This window comes from Macrotis lagotis, chromosome X (genome assembly GCF_037893015.1).
Source record: "Macrotis lagotis isolate mMagLag1 chromosome X, bilby.v1.9.chrom.fasta, whole genome shotgun sequence".
In the NCBI taxonomy this organism is placed as follows: domain Eukaryota; kingdom Metazoa; phylum Chordata; class Mammalia; order Peramelemorphia; family Peramelidae; genus Macrotis; species Macrotis lagotis.
The window spans coordinates 606,516,288-606,544,205 of record NC_133666.1 but is presented as its reverse complement, the minus strand read 5'-3'; positions in this window follow the sequence as shown (position 1 = coordinate 606,544,205).

Here is a 27,918-nt window from a genome sequence, read left to right as displayed (position 1 = left end):
TATGCTTTGGCTGAAGTAAAAATATCAAGGATAACAATCCTGACCACAGATAAAGCAAAAGCAAAACAGATCTCATTAAAATGGATAAGAAAGTAATCTGCATCTTCTTAAAAAGCATCATAGGTAATGAAGCTGTATCATTAAACATGTATACACATAGTGCATACATCCAAATTCCTTCAGGAAAAGTTGAGTGAATTACAAGGAGACATAGAATGCAAATCTCTAATAATGGATGACCACAACTTCCCTCTCTCACAGCAAGATAAATCTAATCACAAAATAAACAAGAAGAAAGTTAAAAAGATCAATGAAATTTTAGAAAATTTAGATATGATAGACCTCTGGAGAAAACTTAAAGGGAATAGAAAAGAATATACCCTTTTCTCAGAAGTATATGGCACCTATACCAAAACTGACCATGTACTAGGGCATAAAAACCTTTTAACCAAATGCAGAAAGGCAGAAATAATAAATGTATACTTCTCAGACTATGATGGAATAAAATTACATGTAATAGTCACAGAAAGAAACTAGTTGAAAACTTAGTAAATTAATTTTAAATGATGAGTGAATCAAAGAAAAATCATAGAATATTCAATAATTATATACAAGAAAATGATAATAATATGACATCAGACCAGAATTTATGGGATGTAGTAAGGCAGTTTTGAGCTAGAACTTTATATCTCTAAAAGTTTAAATGAGTAAATTGGTTTTCAACTAAAAAAGCTAGAAAAAGAACAAGTTACAGATCCCCAATTAAATACCAAATGAGAAATTCTGAAAATCAAAGGAGAGATTAATAAAATTGAAAGCAAGAAAACCATTTAATCTAATAAATAAATCTAAGAGTTGGTTTTTTAATGAACAAGCCAATAAAATAGGTAAACTTTTGGTTAAGCTGATTTAAAAAAAGAAAGAAGATAAGCAAATTACCAGTATCAACAATGAAAAGGCTGAACTAACCACCAATGAGTAGGAAATTAAAGAGATAATTCAAAGCTACTTTGGCAAACTTTATGCCAATAAATTTGCTAACCTGAAATAACAAAAATGCAAACTGCCCAGATTAACAGAAAAGGAAATAACATACTTAACCCCATTTCAGGAAAAGTAATTGAAGAAACCATAAATATACTCTATAAGAAAAAGTCTTCAGGTCCAGATGAATTTACAAGTGAATTCTACCAAACATTTAAGGAACAATTAATTTCTCTTCTACATAAACTGTTTTAAAAAAATAGGAGAGGGAGGAGTTTTGCCACATTCCTTTTATGACACCAACATGGTGCTAATACCTAAACCAGGAAGAACCAAAAAGACAAAAACAATTATAGACCAATTTCCTTGAGAACAGTGCTGCAAAAATCTTAAATATTATTTTTACAATGAGATTACAGTAAGTTATTACTAGGATATTACACTGTGATCAGGTAGCATTTATACCAGGTAGGCAGGGATGGTTAAATACTAGGAAAACACTCAACATAATTAAACATATCAATAGCAAAACCAACAGAAATCATATGCTCATCTAAATAGATGGTGAAAAAGCCTTTGATAACATATAGCACACAATCCTACTAAAAACACTAGAAAGTTTAGTAATAAACAGAGTTTTCCTTAAACTAATAAGTAGTATCTTTCTAAAACCATCAACAAATAAAAGAATAAAAAAGAAATTGAAGGAATCAGAATTTGTAATGAGGAAGTAAAACTTTTACTCTTTACAGATGATATGATGGTATATTTAGAGAAACTGAGAAAATCATCTAACACACTTCCCAAAACAATTAAAAAATTCAGCAAAGTAGCAGGATATAAAATAAGTCCACATAAATCATCAACATTTCTTTATATGAACAACAAAGCAAAAGAGCAAGAGATAAATTCCATTTAAGGTAACTGTAGACATTATTAAATACTTGTGCTGCTACCTCCCGAGATAAACCCAGAAACTGTTTGAACACAGTTCTTCTCACCCAAATGAAGTGAGATCTAAATCATTGGGAAAATATCAATTGCTTATAGTTAGGTTGAGCTAATATGATGAAAATGAAAATTCAACCCACGTTAAATTTCTTATTCAGTGCCATACCAATCAAACTACCAAATAATTATTTTACTGAGCTAGAAAAAGTAGTAACAAAATTCATCTGATAAAAAAAAATGTAAAGGAAGGTGGTCTAGATCTACCAGATCTAAAACTATTCTATACAGCAGTAGTCATCAAAACTGCATGGTACTGGTTAAGAAATAGAGTAATGGATCAGTGGATTAGGGTAGGTTCAAAACAAACGGTAGTAAATGATTACAGTAAACTACTGTTTAACAAACCCAAAGTCATTAGCTTCTGGAATAAGAATATTTGGCAAAAATTGTTCAGAAAAGTGGAAAGTAGTATAGCAAAAACTAGATATTGACCCACATCTCACACCCTATACCAAAATAAGATTAAAATGGGTACAGGATTTAGACTTAAAGGGTGACACCACAGATAAATTAATAGACAAAGAAATTATCTGATCTATGAAATGGGGATAAATTTATAATCAAACAAGTAATAGAGTACATTATGAAGTACAAAATGAATGATTCTGACTACATTAAATTAAATTTATTCATTTGCACTAATGCACATAATGCACTAACTTATTCAGTTGCACTAATAAAATCAATGCTGCCAAACTTGGAAAGCAGAAAACTGAGAAACAATCTTTACAACTACAAGTTCTGATGAAAGTCTCATTTCTAAAATATATAGAAAATTGCATCAGATTTAAAAGGTTGTAAGTCATTACCAGATGATTAATGGTCATAGGATATAAATAGACAATTTTCAAATGAATAAATTAAAACTATGTACAATCATAAAAAATGCTCCAAATCATTATTGATTAGCAAAATGCAAATTAAAACAACTGAGGTATCACCTCTCACTTATCCAATTGGCTAAGATGATAAAAAGGGAAAATGATCAGTGTTGTAGAAACATTGGGGCATTGATGCTTTGCTGGTAGAGTTGTGAAATGATCAACACATTCTGGTGAGTAATATGGAACTATTTCCAAAGAGAAAAAAAAAAAAACTGTTCATACCCTTTGATCCAGAGTTTCCAAATCTTGGCCCGTATCCAGAAAAAATAATAAAAAATGTAGAAAGTCCTACATGTACAAAAATATTCATAGCAGCTCTTTTTGTAGTGGCACAAAATTTGACATTGAGGAGATGGGCATCATTTGCGGAATGGTTAAACAAGTTATGGTACATCAATATTGTGGAAAAGTGTTGTTCCGTAAGAAACCATAAATGGTCAGACTTTATAGAAACATAGAATGAATTACAAGATCTGATGGTGAGCAAAGGGAGAAGAACCAAGAGAACATTGTACAACCTTGTAAGATGATCAACCCAGATGAAATGCAGCTGTTCTCAGCAGTTCAGAGAGCTAGGACAACCATATCAATCAGGCTATGGACTGTGCTATCCCCTTTCAGAGGAAGAAAAAACAAAATAAAACAAAACAAAATCCTTCACAATCTGATGAACACTGAATTCACTTTTTAAAAAATCTCATATGTTTCGTTCCCTTAATCCTAATTCCTCATACTAATGATTTATCTGTAAACATACTAAACACAATTATGTATGTACAATATTAAACTAACAATTCACTGCTCAGGAGAGAGCGGTGGGAAAGGAGGGTGAAAGGAAATTTTGTAACTTAAAAATACACGTAGGCAAATGAATAAATGCTGAATAACTTTCATACCAATTATTTGGAAAAATAAATCATCAATTAAAAATAATTTTATAATGCAAGAGAAAAAAAATCCCAGACAATAAAATGAAGCCAGAAGAATGAAAAACTAGAAAAAAAAATGTTTGATTGGAAAAACAACTGACCTGGAAAACAGATCCATAGGGTGATAATTTAAAAATTAACATGCAACCTGAAATTCATGCCCAGGAAAAGAGCCTAGACTTCATTTTTTCAAGAAATCCTCCAGTAAAAGTGCTCAAATATCATATAAGTAAAGGGCCAAATAGTAATTGAGTGAATTCAGTGATTACCTCCTAACAAAGATCCAAAAATAAGAACTCCCAGGAATATTTTAGCCAAAGTCCCGAACTCCCAAGTCCGAGGGAAAATATTACAAGCAGCCAGAAACACAAAAAATTCAGATATCATGGAGCTACAATCAGGATTACAGAGCATTTAGCAGCATCTATATTAAGGACTCATAGGGTTTAGAATATGATATTCTAGCAGCAAAAAGAGCTTTGATTACAACCAAGAATCAGCTACCCAGCAAAACTGAACAAACTCTTCCAGTGGCAAAGATGGACATTCAAAGAAATTGGGGACTTTCAAACTTTTATATTGAAATGATCAGAGATGAACAGAAAGTTTGATCTTCAAGTAAAGGACGCAAGTGAAGCATAGAGAGGATAGATGGGAAGGGCAAGTTATCAGAGATTTCATGATGATGAACCACATGGGAAGTTGATACTGATAACTCATATGAATCTTTTTTATTTATTAGAGCAGTTAGAAGGAGCATATATAGACATGGCACAGGAGGGAACTGAATATGAATGTATAATATATTATAAAGATGGAGTTAATGGGTGATAAAAGAATGTACTTGGAGAAAGGGAAAGGAGAGGCAGACTGGGTTAAGATATTTTACATAAAAGAGACAAAAAAAGCTTTTGCAATGGAATGGGGGGCAGGAATTCATTCTCATTGGAAGTGGCTTAGAGAGGTAATAACATGCACATTCAATGGAGTGTGGAAATTTAACTTACCCTGGAGACAAAAGGGAGAGAAAGGGGATGGGAGAAAGTGGTCAGGGGAGGGAGTTTGTAGATTATAGAAGAGGGAAGATTTTTAGAGAGGGTAGAGATATATCACACTTTTGAGGAGGGACAGGGTGAAGAGAGGGGAAAATAGAATAAATGGGAGTGTGGAGGAATAGGAAGGAGGGAAATATAACTAGCAATGGCAACTATGAGAAACAAATTTTGAAGCAACTTCTCTGATGCATTTATGTTAAAGAATGTGATCTATCCCAGAGACAGAGTTGATGGTATTTGAACACAGATTGAAATATTCTTTTTTTTCTTCTCACTTTCTTAAGGTTTCCCTGTCTTTGTGGGGAGGTGAAGGGGTTATGTTTATTTTTCTGTCAAGAGTATTGTAGTAATGTGAATATAAATAAATGAATTAAATAAAGAAAAGAAATTGAGGCTATTTGTCCAGAAATTCTTTTCTCTTTCTCATCTCACCTTATTCAAATGTCTTCCCTTTGTATAACCCTCTTCATTTTTGTCTCAAATAAATTAACTCCTCTCCTTACCAAACCAAATCCCTCTGCATTAATTTCAGTCCTATTTGATTCTGTTTTATATAACATTTTGCCTGCTCTATCCCTAATATTTCTTTTTTACAATTCCTGTCCTTAGCTGCTTCCTTACTGCCTACAAACCAATCCAAATTGCTCCCACTAGTTGCTCTAAATCCTTTCTGTTTTGTAGCTAAATTGCTTGAGAATTCTACATGCTAGTGATACTTCCACTTTCTATCTCACTTTCTCCTTAACTCTCTAAAGTTTGTCTTCTGAATTCATTATTAAAATTAAATGGCTCTATTCCACCTTAACAGTGCTTTCTTACTTGTCAATTCTAACATTCTTTTTTCAATTCTCATTCTCTTTAACCTCTCTGTAGCATGTAAATTTGTTGCTTACTCTTCTTCTGGATGCTTTTCTCTCTCTGGGATTCTGTGATACTACTGTTAAGCTCCTTTTATATGACAGATACTGTTTCTAGTGCTGGAGATAAGTAAAAAGACAGTTCCTGTTCTCCATGAACTCATAATAATATGAAAGTTTGGAAGATTAGAGATGGTTGGGGAAAAGAGAGAGAGGATAATGAGTTCATGTTTTGAAAAGTCTGTTGAATTTACAATGTATATAAATATATATTAAATTAAATTAAAATGCCAAATATATAGATATATAAAATATATATACCATTATATACATATATATGTACATATATATACATATATATATATATATATATATATATATATATATATATATAACTAGGTGGAAGAACTTATAAACTAAGATATTAGGAAAGAGATCAGGTCTACTTAAGTAGATTTGAAGATCATGAAGAATGAGTGATAATAACTGAATCTATGGGAAAGATCAGATTAGTAGGCAAAATAGTATAAAGATGGTAGAGATGAGAATCCAGGACAGACCCTTGGGGGCACTTATCATTAGTGAGAATGTCATAGATAACTATCTAGCAAAGGAGACTGAAAAGTATCATTCAAAATGGTAGATTTGATGTCATCATCTTGGGATCTCTAGGGGATGATCCAGATTTTCACCTTTGGCTTTGTGGTACTTAATATATAAATGCTATGATAAAGGTGTAGATAGCATCCTTGTCAGTTTTTCAGATGACACAAAACTAGGGAGCTTAATAAATCCTTCTTGACTTAATATGACTTTTGATAACTAATCTAAAAGTCTAACTTCAAGGAAACAATGAATCTATTTTTGTTATTTTTGTGGGTTATACTATATAATTGCATTATAAAGGAAGATATATGTGTGGGTCTCTGGAGTGAAAGTTAGTTTCACCCTAATGTGGGAAATTATGCTAATATATTCTCCTCAATTAAAGGGTTTTGTGTAAACTCTGAAAGTACTTATCAGAGTTGTTGTAGAAGGTTATTCTGTTTTGTATATGGATTAATTTAGACATGATTGAGTCCATAAGACTCTGAAATCCTTTAGCTATTTAAATGATACTCATACTTCTTATCAAAATTAAATCTTCACTGAGTCAGGAGATTATTTATTTTTTGAATTTCCTTGGATCCCTGGATATAGTAGATTCTTAGTAAATTCTTCTTTAATGGAAGAATAAACCTAGAACTGAACAACTTTTTAAACCATTTCCCCAAGTATCTTTCTTTCTCAAAGCTGTCAAACCAATCTGTCATGAAATATATTTCTAACACTTCAATACAGCTATATGTTTGGGAGAACATTTCTTCCCAATATGAGAATTTTGTCAGTGTCATTCAGGCAGCAGGAGCAAATGAAATGGCATTACCTACCTGCAAAACAAATTTAATTTCACAATCACATCTTGAGAATCAGTTTATTTTGGCCTTCAGGGCAAAAGATGAGAGATGGCTACTAAAATACATATTATCATGTCCTGCATCCCATTTTTAAAGGTAACAATTGACTTCTGGATTCTACCAGGAAATAAAGATTCATATCAAATCCATACAAATAAACCTATAAATACAAGTTAGACATTGTCCAGCCTGTACATGGCAACTATTTACACAATTTCTATCTGGAATACTTGTGATTATAATGACCTTGTTACATTATTTTTGTCTTAAGATTTTATCAGTATAGACAGCCATTGTAAGGATTTCTTTTACCTACATAGAAATATTAACTACTTTTCAAATTATATACTTTGGTATATATTGGAAACTCAGAGTAGATCCTTCTGAATGAAGAGGCAACATGAGTCAAGTACAAATAGACTATTTAAATTATATTTCTTATTTTTTTCTTTTAAAACAAAATTACTAAGTGGGACATTGTAGATCCTATTAACTTTTTTTACTTTTTATTTTTTAAAATTGTGCTAAAGTTTTTCCTGCTTTTCTAGAGCAAGAAGTAGATGAATGGGCTAGATAGTAATAAAATTAAAATAGATTTTTAACTATTTAAAATAACTGAACACAGCAAATCATTATTAAGGGTTTGACTTGGGACAACCCCCTTGCCCAGTGGAGGGACAAGGTATTTGTATTTGGCTTAGTAATACTTAATATATTTTCTTAAAGTTTTTAATAAAGGTATAGAAAGCATATTTGCCAGTTTTTCAGATGATAAAAAGCTAAGAAGATAACTAGCACACTGGATGAGAGAGTCAGGATCAAAAAGATTTTGATAGGCTAAAAAATTGGACCAAATATAATAAGATTAAATTTAATAGGAATAAATGTGGTCTTACATTTGATTTAAAAATTACTTTGTATGTACAAGATATAGGAGACATTATTAGATATCAATTTGTTTAAAAAGATCATGGATTTTTATTGACTTTCAAATCCAATCTTGGTCAACATTAAGATGACATCTGAAGTATTACGTAAATTGCTGAATTCTACAGTTGAAGAAAGACTTTATAAGCTGTAACATATCTCAGGGAGGACAAAAAGAATGATAAAAGGCCTCAAGTCCATGCCATATAAGTATCTGTTGAAGGAAAGGATATTTAGCTCACAAAGGAAAAGACTCAGGCTAACAAATATTAGCAATCACTTAGTATTTGTGGGATATCATGTAGAAGAGGTATTAGATTTGTTCTCAGGAATCAGAAATAGGATTAATTGGTGTAAGTCACAAAAAGATAAATTTAGGGTTTTTCTTAATTTCTAAATTTCTAAAATTGAAAGTAAATGCCATGAGGTATCTAGAGGTAGTCCATTCTCAGTCATATGGTTTTAGGGCATGCCAAACAGAGACAAGATGCTGAATTATTGTGTATTAGAGTATACAATATAATACTAAAATATATTTATATTAGAAATTATTGGAGGGAAGAAGAGGTTTGACTTCTATTAAACAGCCTCTATGTGTCCTTCTACATATGAAATTTTATAATTATGTAATTAACCTCTTTGATCACAATTCTGCTGTATAAGATAAAGCAAAATATTATTGCATTATTCATAGACAAAATTTTTAAAGAAACTAATCATCCTTTTCCATCTTTTCTCTCAGCTAAGCAGCACTTTTATGCTATGGTTTTATATATATATATATATATATATATATATGTATATATATGTATATACATATATATATAATCTCATATTTATATATTTAAATACACATATACATACATAAATATATATGTGTACATACATGTATATATACATATATATAATTTATACAAACTAGACTCTTCCAATTAGCTCAGCACTCATCTGTCCTTGAGTATGAATCTACTTTACTACCCATCTAACAGAGGACCATAGAACCTCTATTTCAACATCTACAGTTTCTAAGTGATGCCATTCCAACTTAGAGTATTCATATTATTACATAGATTTTCATTATCTTGAAATGAAATCTGCTTTATGCATATTCTTATCCTTGTTTCTACTCTTTAAAGAGGGAAAAAAAAGAATTTCATTTGAAACCCCTTCAAATGCTGAAAGGCAAGTAGTTATACACTCTATTTTTTCATTGTAAATAACCCTCCAATTCCTTCACCTGATTCTCACTGAAAATTTTCAAGTCATTTGTCCAACTGGTTTACATTCATTTAGGCATTCTCCAGCTTTTCAATGGATCTCCTAAATCATTACATTCAAAAGTTATCATAAGATTGATTGATTTATTAAAGTAGTTACCAGAGTAGAACATAATAGAATTTTTCAGTTAGAATGAACCTCGGAGTAACTCTAGTACAAACCATAATATAAGAATACCCTCTATAATATCCACAACAAGTCATTTTAAACCTCAGGGGAAGTCATAACTTTCAGAGTTAGTTTATGGATCAGACAGGATAAGTTACTTGGAGTAATAGTAATATACATGATTAGGAATAGTATCTCTCTTCCGAAGGAATTTTTAGTTGTCTAATGTGGAATTTAGATATGATAGGCAGTGAGACATCCATGTCCTTACTAAGACTTAATCCCAGATGAGTTGCTTGGAATCAGAAAAAGAAACAGATTTATCACATAAAAAAGGTGACTCTCAGATCAATTAAACAAATGCAAAGTGCCTATTTTGGATAAAGGTCTATGGATTTTTTAGCTAGAAAAAGCTTCAGAAATCATTTAAGCCTCCTAATGTTTTAAAAACCTACATCTAAATTCTCCTTTCCTGTCTTTATAACAGTTTCCAAAATATAACAAAATTATATTTCTAATATATGGATATGATTATGCTATTTCCAGAAAGAAGAAATCATAGTATAACCCTTCACACTATAGTAAAACCCCTTACACTATGATTCCAACCTTTCTTCATTTATTTTACATTGCCACCCTCATATATTCTAAGTTATATCCAAAATAACTTTCTTATAGGTTTCCACACTCTATAATCATATCTTTATCCCTGGATATAGGTTCTTCTTCATTCTTATACTAAACTATACTCCCCACTATTGCCTCTTTGAATCCTTAATTTCTTTTACAGTATATCTCAGGGGCTGCTTATCAGAGGAAACTTTCTTACCACTCTTCCTCATTATATTATAATTACTTACCAGCATACATGTTGTTTCCATCTCCAAGGAAAGATTGAGGTATCAGATAATAACCCTAAGGAGAGACATCAAATGCCACAATGACAGAATCAACTTGAGAAAGCAATTGAAGACCTCCTGAAAGGCATTAGATGATTACATTAATATCTAGCTATTACACACAGTAGAAATCCCAAATGTCATGAGGCCCAATTAAAAACAAAACAAAACAAAAAAAAAGAAACATTCATAAAAGAACTCAGAAAAAAATGTGTATCAGTAAATCTAGATTTTCTCAATTTAATAGCAAGAGTTAAAAAATTAAGACACAAGGAATCCAAGCAGTACAAAAATATAGCTATTTCAGTATCAATTATAAACTATGGTAGAAGTTTGAAAAGTAAAGAACTAAGAAGCCAAACAGACCCTTTCAAGGAGTAGATTATGCAAGCATTTCTCAAATGCAAGAAATGAAATAAAGTACAATGTAAAATTCTCATTAGCACTTTATGGTCTCCCTCAATTTCTGTAGTGTTTCTGGTGGAAAAGTAAAAAAAAAGAACAAGTTGAAGCCAAGATGAAACTGTTTTCTAGTCTTTACACACTGACCTCAAAATATCCTGGAAACTTCAACCAGTAAACCTTACTGAAACTAGAACAAAATCACTGACTAATTGTTTCTAATTATTATCAAGAAATTCTGATTCATTAAAAAATTTAAAACAAACATTTTGATAGATGTCACCATACCAAACAATCTCTATGCTACACAATTTAGAAACCTGGTCAAAGAGATCAAAATGATCTAAAAATAGGGTGAGGTTTAAATAATTCTCTTATTCTCATTTATCTCATTATCTTATAATAGAAGTATCCTTAGGATGTTGTTGTTGAAGCAGAAAAAAATATATGATTTTATTGAACTGTAACAAACAATTATTTTATTTACCTATCATATATTCCATTGAATATTTCATTAAAAAGTAATAACAGGTGAATAGGGACTTGTCATCATACCATTTCTCTTTGAATGCCAATTTAAATTATAAGGATTATGATCATAGAAAAACCCCACAAAATAATGTCATTCCTAGTAAACTATAACTTCTTTTTTGCATTTGAATTTTTTTTATTAAAGATATTGAGTTTTACAATTTTTCCCCCAATCTTACTTCCCTCCCCCCACCCCCCACAGAAGGCAATCTGTCAGTCTTTACTTTGTTTCCATGTAGTACATTGATACAAACTGAGTGTGATGAGAGAGAAATATACTTAAGGAAGAGACAAAAAGTCTAAGAGATAACAAGATCAGACAATAAGATATCTGTTTTTTCTAAATTAAAGGGAATAGTCCTTGAACTTTGTTCAACCTCCACAGCTCTTTATCTAGATACAGATGGCACTCTCCATTGCAGACAGCCCAAAATTGTCCCCAATTGTTGTACTGATGGAATGACCGAGTCCTTCAAGGTTGAACATCACTCCCATTTTGCTGTTAGGGTGTACAGTGTATTTCTGGTTCTGTTAATCTCACTCAGCATCAGTTCATGCAAATCCCTCCAGGCTTCCCTGAAATCCCTTTCCTCCTGGTTTCTAATAGAACAATAGAGTTCCATGACATACATATACCACAGTTTGCTAAGCCATTCCCCAATTGAAGGACATTTACTTGATTTCTAATTCTTTGCCACCACAAACAGGGCTGCTATGAATATTTTTGTACAAGTGATGTTTTTACCCTTTTTCATCATCTCTTCAGGGTATAGACCCAGTAGTGGTATTGCTGGGTCAAGGGGTATGCTCATTTTTGTCACCCTTTGGGTGTAAACTATAAATTCTTAATCTAATGGTCACTGTAAATTATGCCAAGAAATGATAAAAAATGTACAACATGTGACAAGAGATTGAAAAAATTATCAGTTGCCACATATGTGCAAAGATAAAGCATTGGGACTTAAATTATGCACCAGAATTCATCTTACTATCTTTTGAAAAAGGTTTTTATTGATTTTAGTTGTATTTTCTGTTTCTTTATCACCATAATTGTCCTAAAAATCTCTTCCTTACTTAGAAAATCATCTGATATGGTATATAGTGTTTTTCAGGAAAAAAAATCAGTATAACTGGTTGCTAAGTTACCTGTCACTATATTAAATCTATGAAATAATAGGTTTAAATTATCTTCTTAAATCTCTTTTTTTGAGTATTTCTTGATTTTTATAATTTTTATTTTATTTTGATTTACTGGTGTATTGTTCTTTTCATTTGTATTGTTGGTATAGTATATTTTGTTTTCCTATCTCTGTTTACTTAACTCTATAAGAGTTCATATAGATCTTTTCTTTTTTTCTATTTTTTCTATTTATTTTTTCTTTGGGCACATAAATGATCCATAATATTTATGTTTTGAGTCATTCTCTAATTGACGGGCATTTACTTGTGTATATTTTAAAGCTAATATATATTAAATCACTATCCTACAAGTAAAACACTCAAAATATCCTTGAAAGTTAAATTTTACCAGTAAACAATTGTTGTCTACATCCAACTAGACATGCTACTCCAAAAATTTAAGAATAACAGCTTTAGTATAGTAGGGCCAAAATGTTGGAGTAAAAGGCAGGGACTCCTGGTAGCACTCCCCCAAACCACTCTAAATACCTTTAAATAATGACTCTAACCAAATTCCATAGTGGCAGAACCCATGAAAATACTGAGCAAAACAATTTTCCGGCCTAAGACAACTTGGAAAGTCTGTGGGAAAGGTCTGGTTCACTGGGGTTGGAAAGAACCCACATCCCAGCCTGGCCCTGGTGGAGTGTACTGACTCCATGAATCTTGGAACATATCTGGACCACTGGGGCATGATTTCCAGATCTCCCAGTCCAGGAATTGTCAAGGACAACATGGAAGGTCAGCAGGGAAATCTGCCACACCAGAGTGAGTATGGAGCCTAATACAACACAGACCTCAGTGCAGACCCAGACTTAGGAGAACATAAATAGACTTGGGGAACAACCTGTCAGGTAATCACCCTGCAACTGCTTCTAGAATTCTCAGTCCAAAGATGTCGAGGGAAGTTGTAGATGTATTTTTACCATCTCTGATGTAGGAATGTATTATTTTACCTCCAATTAGATATGGGTCACAGTCTGGGGCACCAAACTCAGGAAAAGGGGTGGAGGCACAATACAGTTCACTGCCTGCAGCAGAGCAAGGACTCTCCTCATGATTCCAAGGCAGAGGGGAGAGCTTCTGGTCACCCACAGTGCAGAGCACAGGCCAGGAGAGCAATCATAGCCTCTCGTGAGAGCTTGGAGGAATTGAGAACTTGCAGGTCCCTCGGTGGGAGGGAATGTCCCTGAAAAAAAAATCCTCTTCCTGAGTAAGCAGATGAGTGGGTGACTCCATCTGGAAATAGGGTCCCTTCTTATCAAAGAGTAAAAATCAAGACATAGACTGGGGAAATGAGCAAATAGCAGGAGAAAAAAATCCAACAAGAGAAAATTACTTTGTCCTACAGAAGATAAAAATACATAATCATAAGATAACAAAGTCAAAGTTTCTGTATCCAAAGCCTCCAAGAAAAATAGGAATTGGCCTCAGGCTATGGAAGAATTCAAAAAAAGATTTTGAAAATCAAGTAAGGGAGGTAGAGAAAAAATTGGGAAGACAAATGTTAATGATACTTGAAAATTATGAAAACTAAGTCAAAATCTTGTTGAAGCAGATACCAAAACTGCTGAAGAAAATAACATCTAAAAAACAAGTTTAGGTAAAATTGAAAAGCCAGTCCAAAATGCCTTACAGGCAGAATTGACCAGATAGAAAATGAGATGCAAAAATCTCTCTGAATAAAATAACTTGTTTAAATGCAGAATGAAACTGATGACTTTGTGAAAAGTCAAGAAACAATAAAACAAAATTAAAAGGATGAAAAACTAGAAGAAAATGTAAAACATCTGATTCAAAAATCAATGAACCTGGAAAACAGATCCAGAGAGAAAAATCTGAAAATTATTGGGCCACCTAAAAGTCATGACTAGGAAAAGAGCCTAGACTTCTTTTTAAAGAACTTCTCCAGAAAAATTGACCTTTAATCCTAGAAGCAGAGGATAAAATAGAAAATTGATGAAATCTACTTATCTCCCTCTGAAAGAGATCCCAAAATAAAACTCCCAGGAATATTATAGCCAAATACCAGAAATCCCAAGTCAAAAGAGAAAATATTACAAGCATCCAGAAGCAAACAATTCAGATGTCATGGAGCCACACTCAAAATAATTCAGAATTTAGTAACATCTATATTCAGGTTTGTAGGGCCTGGAATATGACATTCTAGCAGGCAAAAGAGCTTGTATTACAACCAAAAATAAACTACCCAGCAAAACTGAACATACTCTTTCAGGGAAAAAAGATGAACATTCAATCAAATATACTTTCAAAGTTTCCTGAAATGACAGAGTTGAGTTGGATCTTCAAGTCCAGAACTCAGGGTGGGTGGATGGGAAGGACAAATTAAGAGCAATTTAATGATGCTGAACAACTTGTATTCTTGTATGGGGAGTTGATACTGATAATTCATATGATTCTCATTTATTAGGACAGTTAGAACAAGTATATATAGAAAAAGAACAGGAAAGAGCTTAATATGAAGATTTAATATATTATGAAAATGGAGTTAATGGTGAGAAAGGAATGTACTAATAGAAGGGGAAAGGAGAGGTAGAATGAACTAAGATATTTCACATAAAAGAGGCAAGAAAAAGCTTTTTCAATATAGTGGAAGGGATGGGGAACATGAGAGGAAATGAGTGAACCTTCATTCTCAGCCGAAATGGCTCAGAAAGGAAAAAAAAACGAACACCTTCAATAGGGTATAGAAATCTGTCCTACCCTAGGGGGAAAAAGGAGAGGAAAGGGATGGGAGAAAGGAGATAGAGGGAGGGAAGGTGGGGTGTAGCTGATAGAAGAGAGGGTAGATTGTGGGAGAGGGTAGTCAGATACAACACTCTTTTGAGGAGGGTGAGGGTGAAAGGAGAGAGAATAGAATAAATGGGGGTGGAGAGGAATAGAAAACAGGTAAAGAAAGCTAGCAATACTAAATGTGGGAAAAAAGTATTGAAGCCACTTCTCTGATGGTATGATAGAGAATGCAGTCCATCCCAGAGACAGAGCTGATGGTATCTGAACATAGACTGAAGCACACATTTTTATTTTTCTCACTTTATTTTCATGAAGTTTATCTTTGTGAGGGGGAGGAGGGAGGGTTTTGTTTACTTTTACAGCATGACCATTGTACTAATGTAAAAAAATTTAATAAATTAAATGTAAAAAAGAAAGAACTGATCAATGCAAAAAAAGACAATTCTAAAAGACTTGTGATGAAAAATACAAGAGAAGGATTTATTGCAGTTAAAATCCACCTGAAGATTACTATCTTCCATATACAAAAGTTGTCTTATATATTATGCTTTTTTCCTCTCTTTTTGATTTGGTTCCCTTTTCAAAAATGATTAATATAGATCTCTGTTTATACATGTATTGCATATATTAGTTTGGTTTTGAATAGGGGAAGAGGGGAGGGAAGGAAGAGAGGGAAAAATGTAAAACTCAATACCTTGCACAAAATGAATGTTGAAAAGTACTGGTACTTGTCTTTGGAAAAAATAAATAAATAAAATGTTTAAAGAAAGAATATTCATGGCTAGTTTACCTGTATTGAGTTTTACAAAAGTATTCGGTGATTGAGGTAAAGACTCCACCCCTTATAAATGTATCCCAATAGATATTATTAGTAAAAAAGATAAAAGGACATTTAGCAGATAGTCTGTGGGTGAAGCCTTTTATGTGAAATACTAGCTCTGTGATTTTAGACAATATTCTCTATCATTTAGGAACTGAGTTTGCTTATGAATTAATGATGAAGTTGATCCCTTCTTTCTCTAAAGTTCTGTAAAGACCAGACTAATCTTGATGATCCCCTACTGGTACAATCTCCTTGTTAAGCTTATTGAACAATTACAAATTTTAATAACAAAATCAAGGTTATAAAATCTAAATGTTGTGGCATAAACCTGTTTCAATTATCAGAATATAAAGTTGATAAGAAATATATATATATATACATATACTTGGAAAATAACATTTTTTAAACTGAATCAAAATTAATAATAATCTAGCTCAAAATCTTTCTCTTCTCCAACTACTAACAGTTATTTTGGTATTCCTCTCCCTAGAAATAATTTCATTTTTACTTTCTTTTCTAGTCAAGCAAGCTCATTTGCCATGTTCCTTTATCTCCATCATTTCTTGACTACGATGAGGTAGCCTCTCACAAGATCTAATAGCCTCGTTTTTTTGTTTTTTTTTTGAGGAGGCATAATCTTATGGGAGAATCTCAAGTGTTATACGAAGTCCCTCAACGAACACTTCTCTTATCATTGTAATTCTGCTTTGTTCTATGATTTGTAAATACTCATCCCTTATACTCACTCTTTCTAAACTTCCAACCTAGTCATGTACAAATCTTATTCCCCATCTTCAACCTTCCACTTTCTTATTTCTATCGAACTCAACAGTATCCTTCCCCTATTGTCTTACTTCAGATTTCTCCAAACCTGCTACCATGTCTTCTGAAATACCTGATCCAATCAACTTCCTTCATCTTAAATTTTTTTTCTCATTCCTTCCATTTTCTATTCTTCACTATGACAAGACTCTCTCCAGCCAACACATATTCCCTCCCTTCCCACCCTTTCCCAGCAGTGACTCTTCATTCTTGCATATCTTCCAAAGCACTGGTCTTCATAGGGGAATCAGTACATTACTTTACCCTCATTTATACTTCCAGACACTTCCTTGACCACCTTCGCTAAGCCACCTCTGCCATTTGCGATTCGTGTTATTTTCATTACCCAGTTCAGATCCTGTGACTACTTGTAGTCAACCAAATCATGTTCTTTCTTTCCTCAATTAATTCAGTTACTTACTCTTTTTTTCCATATATCCTGCCCACATTCTAGGAGAGTTCAGGAAAGTATTGATATTCTTTAAAAATCTATGTTACTAATTCATCCACTTATTAAAATCCTAAAACCTATTGTTCCATTACACTCAAGTTACATAAAAGGATGGTTATACTCTATTTTCTTTTTTCTTTTCTTTCTTTCTTTCTTTCTTTATTCTTATTTTATACATTACTAAAATATTCTTGTTTAAGAGTAAACATAATTCCCCCTCGCCCCAAAAATTACAGACCCATATGACTGATAAAGGGGAGAGAAAAAAATAAAATTAAAAAAAATAATAATAGTAGGTATGGCCAAGTGTAGCAGTGGACGGAGCACCAGTCCTGGAGCCAGGAGCACCTGAGCCCAAATCTGGCCTCAGACACCCAACAATCACCCAGATGTGTGACCCCAGGCAGGCCCCCCAGGCCCATTTGCCCTGCAACCCCCCCAAAAATAATAATAATAAAAATGTGCTTCAGTCTGTGTTCCAACACCACCACCTCTGTCACTGGTGGATCACATTCTTTATGATAATTCCATCACAAAAGTTACTTCCATATTTTTCCACCATTGCCGTTGCTGATTATAATTCCCTCAATTCGTACTTCTCCTCTACCATGTACTACATTTTCTCTCTCCTTTCACTCTGTCTCTGCTGTAGGGTAGCTGAGTGGTGCAGCAGACAGATCCCTGGCCCTGGGGCCAAGAGGCCCCGAGCCCACATTCCACCCCTTAGGCCCAGCATCCACCTGGCCCTATGGTCCCAGACAGACCATCCAATTCCAACCCCTTGCAAGAAGTGAAAAAGAAAATGTGTTATATTTGAGTACTCTCCCCACATGGTCCATCCTCTCCTCCATCACTCACATTCCCCCCCCCTTTCCCCTTGTCCCCGTTCTCTCCTTCTTACTCCAGATGTCTATACCCCATTGAGTATATATGCTGTTTGCTCTCCTAGTCACCTCTAATGAGAACGAAGGTTCTATCATTCCCCCTTGTTTTCCCCCATTCCATAACTTTGCAATAGCTCATTGTAATAAATAAAAATCTTACTATATGAAATTTCTTAGCATATTCCACCTCTCCTTTTTCTTTCTCCCATTGCATTTCCCTTTTATCTATTGACTCCATTTGTATACCACATTATATCTTCAAATTCAGCTTTCTCCTGTGCTTCATCTATAAAAGCTCCTTCTATCTGCTCTATTAAAAGAGAAGGTTTATGTGAGTATTATCAGTATCATTTTTCTATACAGGAATACATGTAGTTCATCATCATTAAGTCTCTTATATTTTTCCATTCTCCACCACTCTCTATGCTTCACCTGAGTCCTGTATTGGAAGATCAAACCTTCTGTTCAGCTCTGACAATTCCACCAGGAACATTTGAAATTCCCCTGGTTCATTGAAAGTCCATCTTTTTCCATGGAAGAGGACATTCAGTTTTTCTGGGTAGTTGATTCTCAGTTGCATTCTAAGCTCTTTTGCCTGCCAGAATATTATATTCCAAGTCCTATGGGTTTTAATGTCATTGCTGCTAAGTCCTGTGTGATCCTGACTGCAGCTCCACAATATTTGAATTGTGTCCTTCTGGCTGATTGTAATATTTTATTTTTGACTTTGGAGTTCTGCAACTTGGCTATAATATTCCGGGGGGCTGGTTTTTTTTTTTTTTTGGTTCTTTCTTGGGGACTCAATTTCTATTTTTCCCTCTGCTTCTAGGATATCAGGGCAACTTTGTAATTCTGTGAAAATGATGTCAAGGCTCTTTTCCTGATCATGACTTTTAGGTATTCTAATAATTTTTAAATTATCTTTCCTAAATCTGTTTTCCATATCAGTTGTTTTTTTCAATGAGATGTTTCACATTTTCTTCTAATTTTTCATTCTTTTGGTTTTGGAGTATTGTGTCCTAATTTCTTGTCAAATCAGCAGCCTCCCTCAGTTCCATTCTTTGTCTAAAGGATTTGTTTTCCTCAGAGAGCATTCTTATCTCTTTTTCCATCTGGCAAATTCTGTTTTTTAAAGCATTCTCCTCAATAACATTTTGAACTGTTTTATCCATTTGACTTATGCTGGTTTTTAGCATGGTATTTTCTTCAGCATTTTTTTGGATGTCCTTGACTAAGCTGCTAACTTCCTTTTCATGTTTTTCCTGCATCTCTCTAATTTCTTTCCTCGTTTTGCTTCTATCTCCCTCACTTAATTTTCAAAGTCTTTTTTGAACTCTGTCATAGCCTGAACCCAATTTCTGTTTTTCTTGGAGTCTTTAGATGCAGGAGCTTGTACTTCCTCATCTTCAGATTGATGGTTTTGTTCCTTCTTGGGATCATAAGCAAAGTATTTCTCATGGTGTTCCTCTTTATTCTCTGCTTGCTCATTTCTCCATCCTGTGCCTGGTTTGGGGGTGCTTCCTGAGCTTTTGAGTATTATTTGGACACAACTCACAAGGATCTCAGTGTGTGAGGCTCTGTCTTCCCTCCTAGTCTGTGAATGACCACAAGCACACCCCTCTGCCACGGGGCTGAGGTGGGGGGGGGGGGGCTAGACTGCGATCAGAATCTGAATGTGGTCAGAACCCCAGTGTCCTGTTCCAGGGACAGAGGACAGAACTTGGCAGTCTCTCTCCACTCCCTTCCCTAGGCTCGGCACTCATGCCTTGGAGGCTCCTGCTTACCAGTTCTGCCTGATTCTGGTTCCTGGATCTGAGCTACCATGGCCATGCTGCTGCCATGTGCCCTGATGGCTGAGTTTCATATGCTCGCTCTGGCAGAGGTACTCCCACTGATCCCCCAAGTTGTGCTTAATGCTCCCCAGGGTGTAAATCAGGAAACTGCTGCTGCTGCTGTGAGGTGCCACTCCCAGTGCCCTGGGGCTGTCTCCAAGAGGCTGACATTCCTTCACTCTGGCAGGCTACCCCAACAACCCCATGGAGTGGTGCCTTTCCACTCTTTTCCAGGTTACCTTGGGATGGAGAACTGGATCCCTCTGCATATTCTGTCTCTCAAAAATTTAGTTAGAGCCCTTTGTTTATAAGTTTTGAGAGAGAGCACCTAAGAGAGGATCCTCTCCTGTCACCATCTTGGCTCCACCCCACTGGTTATACTCTTGAACACAAAGGTTCTACTTCCTCATTCAAGATGTCATGTCCAAATTCCTTTATTTGATCATATTATTTTGTAATTCCATATTTGCATCTTTCTTTTAGCTATGACCATGGTCTTCATTCTCAGTGTAACCTTCATTCCAAATTTCAGTAATTTTCCAGGCATTCATTATTACACAAACTAAAATATCTTCCCCACTTTTTTCACTCTCATCTCCTTGCTGCCTAGTCTAATTGCTAAAGGCATCTTGAGAAACCTCATCTCTTGATTATTCTCACCACTCATCTCCTTCACTCCTATTCATATGCTTCTGAATGGAATGGGAGGAAATCACAAAACTATGCTGACTAGTCCCACTACAAAAGTTTATCATCTAATCCCAACTGTGTCCATATTGCTGTAAGGCAACCATTCCACTCCCAATCCCTTAATTTACTATTTCACTTTTCACATTGACTGCTGCAAACCTTCAAATTCTTTCTCAAGACTGCCATAGAAGCTTCTCAGATAAGTAGCATACTTCAAAGAAAGAAATGGAAACCATTCATTGAGACTCCCTTGACTCCTTTTTTTAATCCTCCTCTTCATCTGACATGATTCAGACATCTTTTTCTATCATGTCCTTCATAGCGATTTCATATGAAAGATTTAGTGTTAAAGAACCTTTTTTCTAGCTACAGCAAACCTTTTGACATGTTTACTGCTCCCATCCCCTCCTGATATATTTAGGAACTTGCCCAACTATCATCTCCTCTTTTTTTAAAATTGTCAATGTCTCCCTCTTTGCAAGCACCTTGTTTGCTGCTTAAAAACATGTCCATGTCTCTCTCAACCTTAAAAACCACAGCAAAAAATGAAATTACACAACAAAACTCTCACTTGATCTGCTGATCCCTCCTTATCATTCTTTAAGGTCTTTATTTCTTGACTAAACTTCCTAAGAAAACTGTCTTTTATCTAGTTTTTACTCCTCTCATTCTTCTAAAGTCCATGCAATCAAGCTTCCATCCTCATCATTCAACTGAGATAGCTGTCTTCAAAGTTACCAATGATTTATTATTTGTCAGAGATAATGGTCTAATCTCTCCTTTTTTCCCTTCTTTGCTTTATTTTAAAGTTAATTACCTTTTCATATTCTTTATACTCTCCTCTCTAGTTTTTGCATAATAGTACTTCCTTCACTATATATCCTTTCCTTAATCTATATCCATGACATGTGTACTAATCCTGAGAATATGCTAGACTCCTTCCTGGGATCCTTTCTCTGCTCCATCTATTCTATCCCACTTGGTGATCCCATAATCTCCCATGAATGATTTCTATTTCTCTGTGTCTAGTCCTACCTTTTACTAAGCTATTGCATACATTGCATACTGCCTCTTGAATATCTTATACTGGAAAAACCACCATTTTTAACTCCACATATGCAAAATAAAACTCATTACTTTTGCTCCTAAATCCTCTATCCTTCTGAACTTCCCAAATAATTCTGAGGGTACCACTATGTTTCTAATCACTCAAGCCTGCAACATCAGTGTCATTATTAATTCTTCAAATTCATTCACTCCACACATCCATTGTATTGCCAAATCTCCTTTCAACATCCCCAAATATGCCTTCCTGTATGTCTTCTTCATTATTCATATAGATAACAACCTAATCACCTCCTACCTTGAAAAATTCAGCCATCTTCTCATTAGTCTCCCAATTTCAAGTCTCTTGGCATTCTAATCTTTCTTCCATTCACTTGCCAGGGTGATTGCCCTCTCCCATAAAGCACAGATTTATGTGTAAATTCAGAAATGTAGAGTATACCTCTCCCCTCCCCAGCTCTAAGTTTGTTTTTGTTTCTGTTTTTAGTTATCCCTAGAATTGCATATAAAGTCATCTGTGTGCCATTTAAAACTTTTAATTACCACCCTTCTTCCTACTTTTCCAGACATCTTAAATTTTTTTCCCTCCATAAACTCAACAGCAACACTGGCCCTCTTGCTAATACTTATAATATTCCATGTCTAATCTCTGTGCCTTTTACCTGTATTTCCTCTTCACTTGAAATTTTTTATGCCCTCATCTCTTTCTTAATTTCCCTCATTTGTTTTTTTCAGAACTCAGCTCAGTTCATACCTGCATGAAGAATTTTCCCCCCACTCCCTCACATGTTAATGCTTTTCCTGTTCAAACTACTGTTTATCTACTCTACATAACTCTTGAATAATCCTAATTATTTTCAGGTAGTCTCCCCCAATACAATATATGATTCTTGAGGATAGGTACCATTTATTTTTTTGGTCATTCTTTTTATCCCCAGTGCTTGGCACATAGAAAATACTCTAAAGAGGACTGCTATCTGAACAAAGGAATTAACTCCCTCATTTTGAGGATAAAAACTAAGATAACGAAAGATAGAAAACCAAGATAGAAAAAGTAACTTTTTTGAGATCATAAAACTAGTAATTGTCCAACAAAAGGATTTCAAACAGAGGTATTTAGAATCCATGTCTTGAACTCTTTTCATTGCAAGCCCACAGTCTTTTGCTTTGTGTTAAACTGAATTTTTCATAAATTTTGTTCATTATTCATCCACTCACTTGTTCATTTTTGAAGCCTTAATTATGTGCTAACCATATCCAAAACCCAGTTCAAGGAGAAACAAGAGCTTAAGAGGAAAAACCTGAAATGGGAGTTAAGACAATCACAATCATAATGAGGTCTAATTTAGACATAGCCTGGAGAGAACAGAAAGCGTGGGATTTATTTTTATATCCTATATTTTTAGAAACATTTTATAGTTTGTGGATTAAAATATCACTTAAATCAAAATGGATGCAATGAGGAATCATCTTGTGGTCATTTGATAGATAGTAAAGAAACACTTAAATACCATATTTATCTTGTAACATTCTCCTAATGAAATCTCCATCAGTGCTGAAAACTACCAATTTCAGCTCCCCCCCCCTTGGATAACTTCTCTCATGAGCCATCTGCAAGAAGCCAAGGTGTAACCACCTATTTCTCAGTATTGGGGAGATGGGTAAGCTCACCTGGCCAAATATATGTTTTTGTCAGAAAATTTACCATGATGCTTTTCTAGGAAAAAGACTTGAGGGAAGGAAAGAATAAAATTTTTAAAAAAAGATTATTATAAAATATGAAATAACTTTGACTGAGGAAAGATCGTATTTAATAAATCATATGAAGATTTATGCAAAATCTGGCAACTGGTGCCTTGAAATAACCAAGAAAAAATGTTGTGGCAACATTTTTCACCATTTACAAGAGAATAATTAACAACAAACATCTGAGCCATGAGTGAAGTAGTTGCAAACAAATAAGGACAACCTTCCATGGTTTTGTTTTTCTTTCTTCTTTTTTTTCCACCAGAGGCCTCCATAGATAGGCATTCCTACCAACAAAAGCAAACAGTTCTCTTAAATTCAGAGAACTGAGAATCTTCTAGAAGCACCTATTATTTTCTATTATTTTTTAAGTCAGTAACAATGTGAAAGTATGTAGAATTTAATGGAGAGAGAAGGAAAGAGAAGACAAGAAAAAGGAAGAGAAGCAAAAAATGTACTTTTCATAAGTATGCACTTGAAAGTGACTTAGGTTACATCAGTGAGCAAATTGTATGTCTTATACCATTCCCTCTGTCTTGATTGCCCTTAGAGATTCGTAGACTCTTTAACAACTGAAAGGGATATTAGAGGTCATTTAGTTATTCTTCTCTACTTCTCAATGTCCCATCTAAAATGTGTAACCTTGATTTAATTGTAACACTCCAGATACAGTCTTACCTGTTTATTAGAGTATCATAGATATTCAAAGATAGAATACATATCAGAAGTCATTGAGTACCATGCATAATAAACTAAGAATCTCTTCTACACCAGTCTTAGCAAGGAGACATCAAATTTCCCACTTATGAACTCCAGGAAGGAGCAGCATCTTGGACATTAATGTTTAGGACAAGCTAGTTTCATACCTGAATAACTTAAATTACTACGAATTCTACTTCTCTGTAATCCATCAGCCTACCTTTACCATCTAAGACATAGAAAAAACAAATCTAGGCCCTTTCCCACAACATAATCTTTTAAAGAGAACTATTTTGTTTTAACTGAATGTGCTCTTATTATCTTTTCCATTCCATTTATTTAGAAAATCCCCATCTTCCATGATTATTTTCAATTCCTGACTCCTCTGTGAAGTTCACAGAAATCCCATGAAGATCTCATAAATTATCTATCCCAGACCATTCATTTATACAAATAAAGAAACTGAGACCAAGAGAGGTGAATTGATTTGCTCAAAGGCAAATCTACTATAACACTATTCCTCTGAAAGAAAATAAATTGAATGATGCATGTTATATTTGTAAATTAAAGGTCATGAGTTTTACTTTAATCTATTTTGATTTAATAACCTTTGGATTTGGAAATTTGCTCTGGTCACTCCTTCCAAGGTTCATTGATATTGAAGCTAAAATAAATTAATTTTTTTAAAAAAATTACTAAATCCACTTGAATTTCCTATTATAATTTAGTATAAACTCACATTGTTGTATTATTACTTCCATTGTATGGTTCTTTTAATTATGTTGATATCTGTCCCCATCAAGTTCATATAAAATCCTTAATCCACAATTACAAAAGAATTTCAAGAGTAGTTCTTTTAGCTCTTATTAGGAAAACACAATATTGAACTTATTATTCATTCATAACAACTTGTGGCTATTCAAAATCTATGACCCTCTAGAAAAACAATATTTGTTCATTTGAAATGACAATTATTAAGCCTATTCTGAATAACTATATCTTTTGGGATAGCATTGAAATTTTGAGACTATGTAATACACAAATGTTTTTGCAAGTGAAAATTTTTGCTAAATCTCTGTGTGAATTTAAAGGATTTTGACTTGGCAATTGTTAAAGAAGACAAAATTTTTCAACTTTTACCTTTTATTAGACTAATAACCTGTTCTTTAAATCACCTATCTCATAGAGTGAGCAGTATCTGGGCATAATACCTTGTGGAACAGGATGGTTATAAGCCAGAGAAGAATAAATAGAGAAGAACCCATCAAGAAGCTGTCAAGAAACTGAAAATCCTGAACTGGCCTTTGTTTTCCATCTATAACTCCCTACTACCAAGAGATTGGATCTCTGACATGGGAAGACATACAGGAATTCTGTATTTGGGAAGTAAGTTCGATGGCAGTGGTAATTTCAAAACTGGGTAATCCACATATAGTAAACTATATTTTATATGGTTAAACTATATTTTGTACACATGGTGTACAAAGTATGACATTGCTTGGCCAGGTATTGCTGCCTTGACTTCTCATATTTTAACCCTTGGTACTTAACACAGAGCAGGGACTTAATATGTAATGTATTTTTATGCATGGATGTGTATATACATATATATGTATATACAAACTTGTATAACAATTCATTTATACAATTATTTGTCTGACTTTCTATTATATACCTTTCTGTCTACTCTCTCTCTCTCTCTCTCTCTCTCTCTCTATCTAATTTCTGTCAATAATATTTCCATTGTTCAAGGAGTTTTGCCTGCTCATTTTCTGTGTGTGTGTGTGTGTGTGTGTGTCTTATTCTGTACCACCTGCAGAAATTATTTTTCAAGGATTTGTTTCCTTTCCTCTCTTGTAATAGTTGTCTTTTTAGGTGATTTTAGGCCTTTCTAGTTATTGAAATAGTGATGTGGAGTTGGGCTTATATATAACCTTTTACTTTTTTACTCAGTCTTTGTTCCCACCAGAAAATATATTTTAGGCAGAATTTGGAATGGGATGTTTTAAAGCAATTCCTTGCACTTTTCTAATTAGAAATATTTGTATGGTGTTGTCGATTTCTCTATGAGATGATGATTATGAATATTTTCGTGGTTACTGGTGTAGTGAGGGACTTGCAGTCAAAAATACATGGTTTCTGACATTGTTCCAGTGCTAATGATTTTTATGGTCAAGAGCAAATAATAATATTACCAGTCTACCTTTATGTATCTGTAAAATAAAGATAATAATGCTTGTAGTATGTTTGTTACCAGATCATTGCTAGTTTCAAAATGTGATCCTATTAACTGGTTTGAAAATGTTAAGGTGCCATAGTTCACAATTACAAAATACTTCAATGTTTTTGAGTCACTCTGCATAAATTATCACATTTTAGAACACGACAATCTCACAAGGTAAGTGCTAATATATATTCATTTACAGGTGAGGATATAGAGTTTTAGTGCAATTAAGTGACTTGTAAAGGGTCATATAAGTAGTTTGTGTTTGTGGTAGTATTTGAACCCAAGTCTTCCTGGCTTTAAGTCCTGTGTTTTAGTAATTAGAGAACAGTGAAAATAAATAAATTTCATTCATTTTTCTTTTGATTCCCTCAACTGGGAAATAACCTTGACAATATAGAGTTGTAATAATGTTAACCCCAAGTATCAGCTCTTCAGGGCTGGTGAAAAGGAGAGACCATGATTGATGGATGCAGTTTTCAGTAGGAAGAGGAACCAGAGAATTCTGCAGTTTTAGTCAAGAAGGAAAAGATTCATTTCAGATCAATTCAACAAATACTTATTTCATGTCTACTATGAGCTAGGAACTATGCGTAGCTCTTGAAATACAAAAATGAAAAATGGCATAGTCTCTAATACATCAGGACCATATAGTGACTATAAAATATTAGTGTAATAAAAGGGGAAATGTGACAGAAGTACATGAATGATCTAGAAAAGGTGCTTTGGAATACTTTTTAAAACCATAATAGTATTTTTTTTCCAATTATACGTAGACATAGTTTTCAAAATTCATTTTTTTGTAGAATTTTCTCCCTCCCTACTTTGCCTCGCCTCTCCCCAATCATGTTAAACCTATTTCCATATTTTTCATGTTGTGAAATAATACTTTTATTTATTTAAAATGTGGAGTATCATGTTTATTTTTAGAGAAGGGAGAAGGGAATGGTTTGAGTACGATTAAAAGAATTTTAAGAAACTGGGGTGATGAAGATATGCATTCTGGGTGTACATGATGTTCCTATAAATATAAAGGGGAGAAATTCAGTAGATCACAGAATTGAAAAGAAATGTAGTCTACTTTAGATGGAACAATAAGAAGATTGAAACATACATTTAGAAATGAATTGGACTTTAAGAATCATATAATCTAGTTCACCTCATTTTACAAAGGAGACAAACTTAAGGTTCCAGAGGCAGGAAGCAGGTAGCAGAACAAGCATTTATAATTATCTCTTCTGTTTTTAAGTTCAGTATTCTATTGACTTCACAGAGGGAATAATGCAAATAAAATACGAAAAATAGATGGGAGCCTGATGAATGGAGGGCTTTAAATATGAGGTGGAAAAGTTCATCTTCTCTCCTATAATCTACTAATTATTTGATTATTTTCTTCCTAAACACTATGGTGATTCATTACAAGAGAA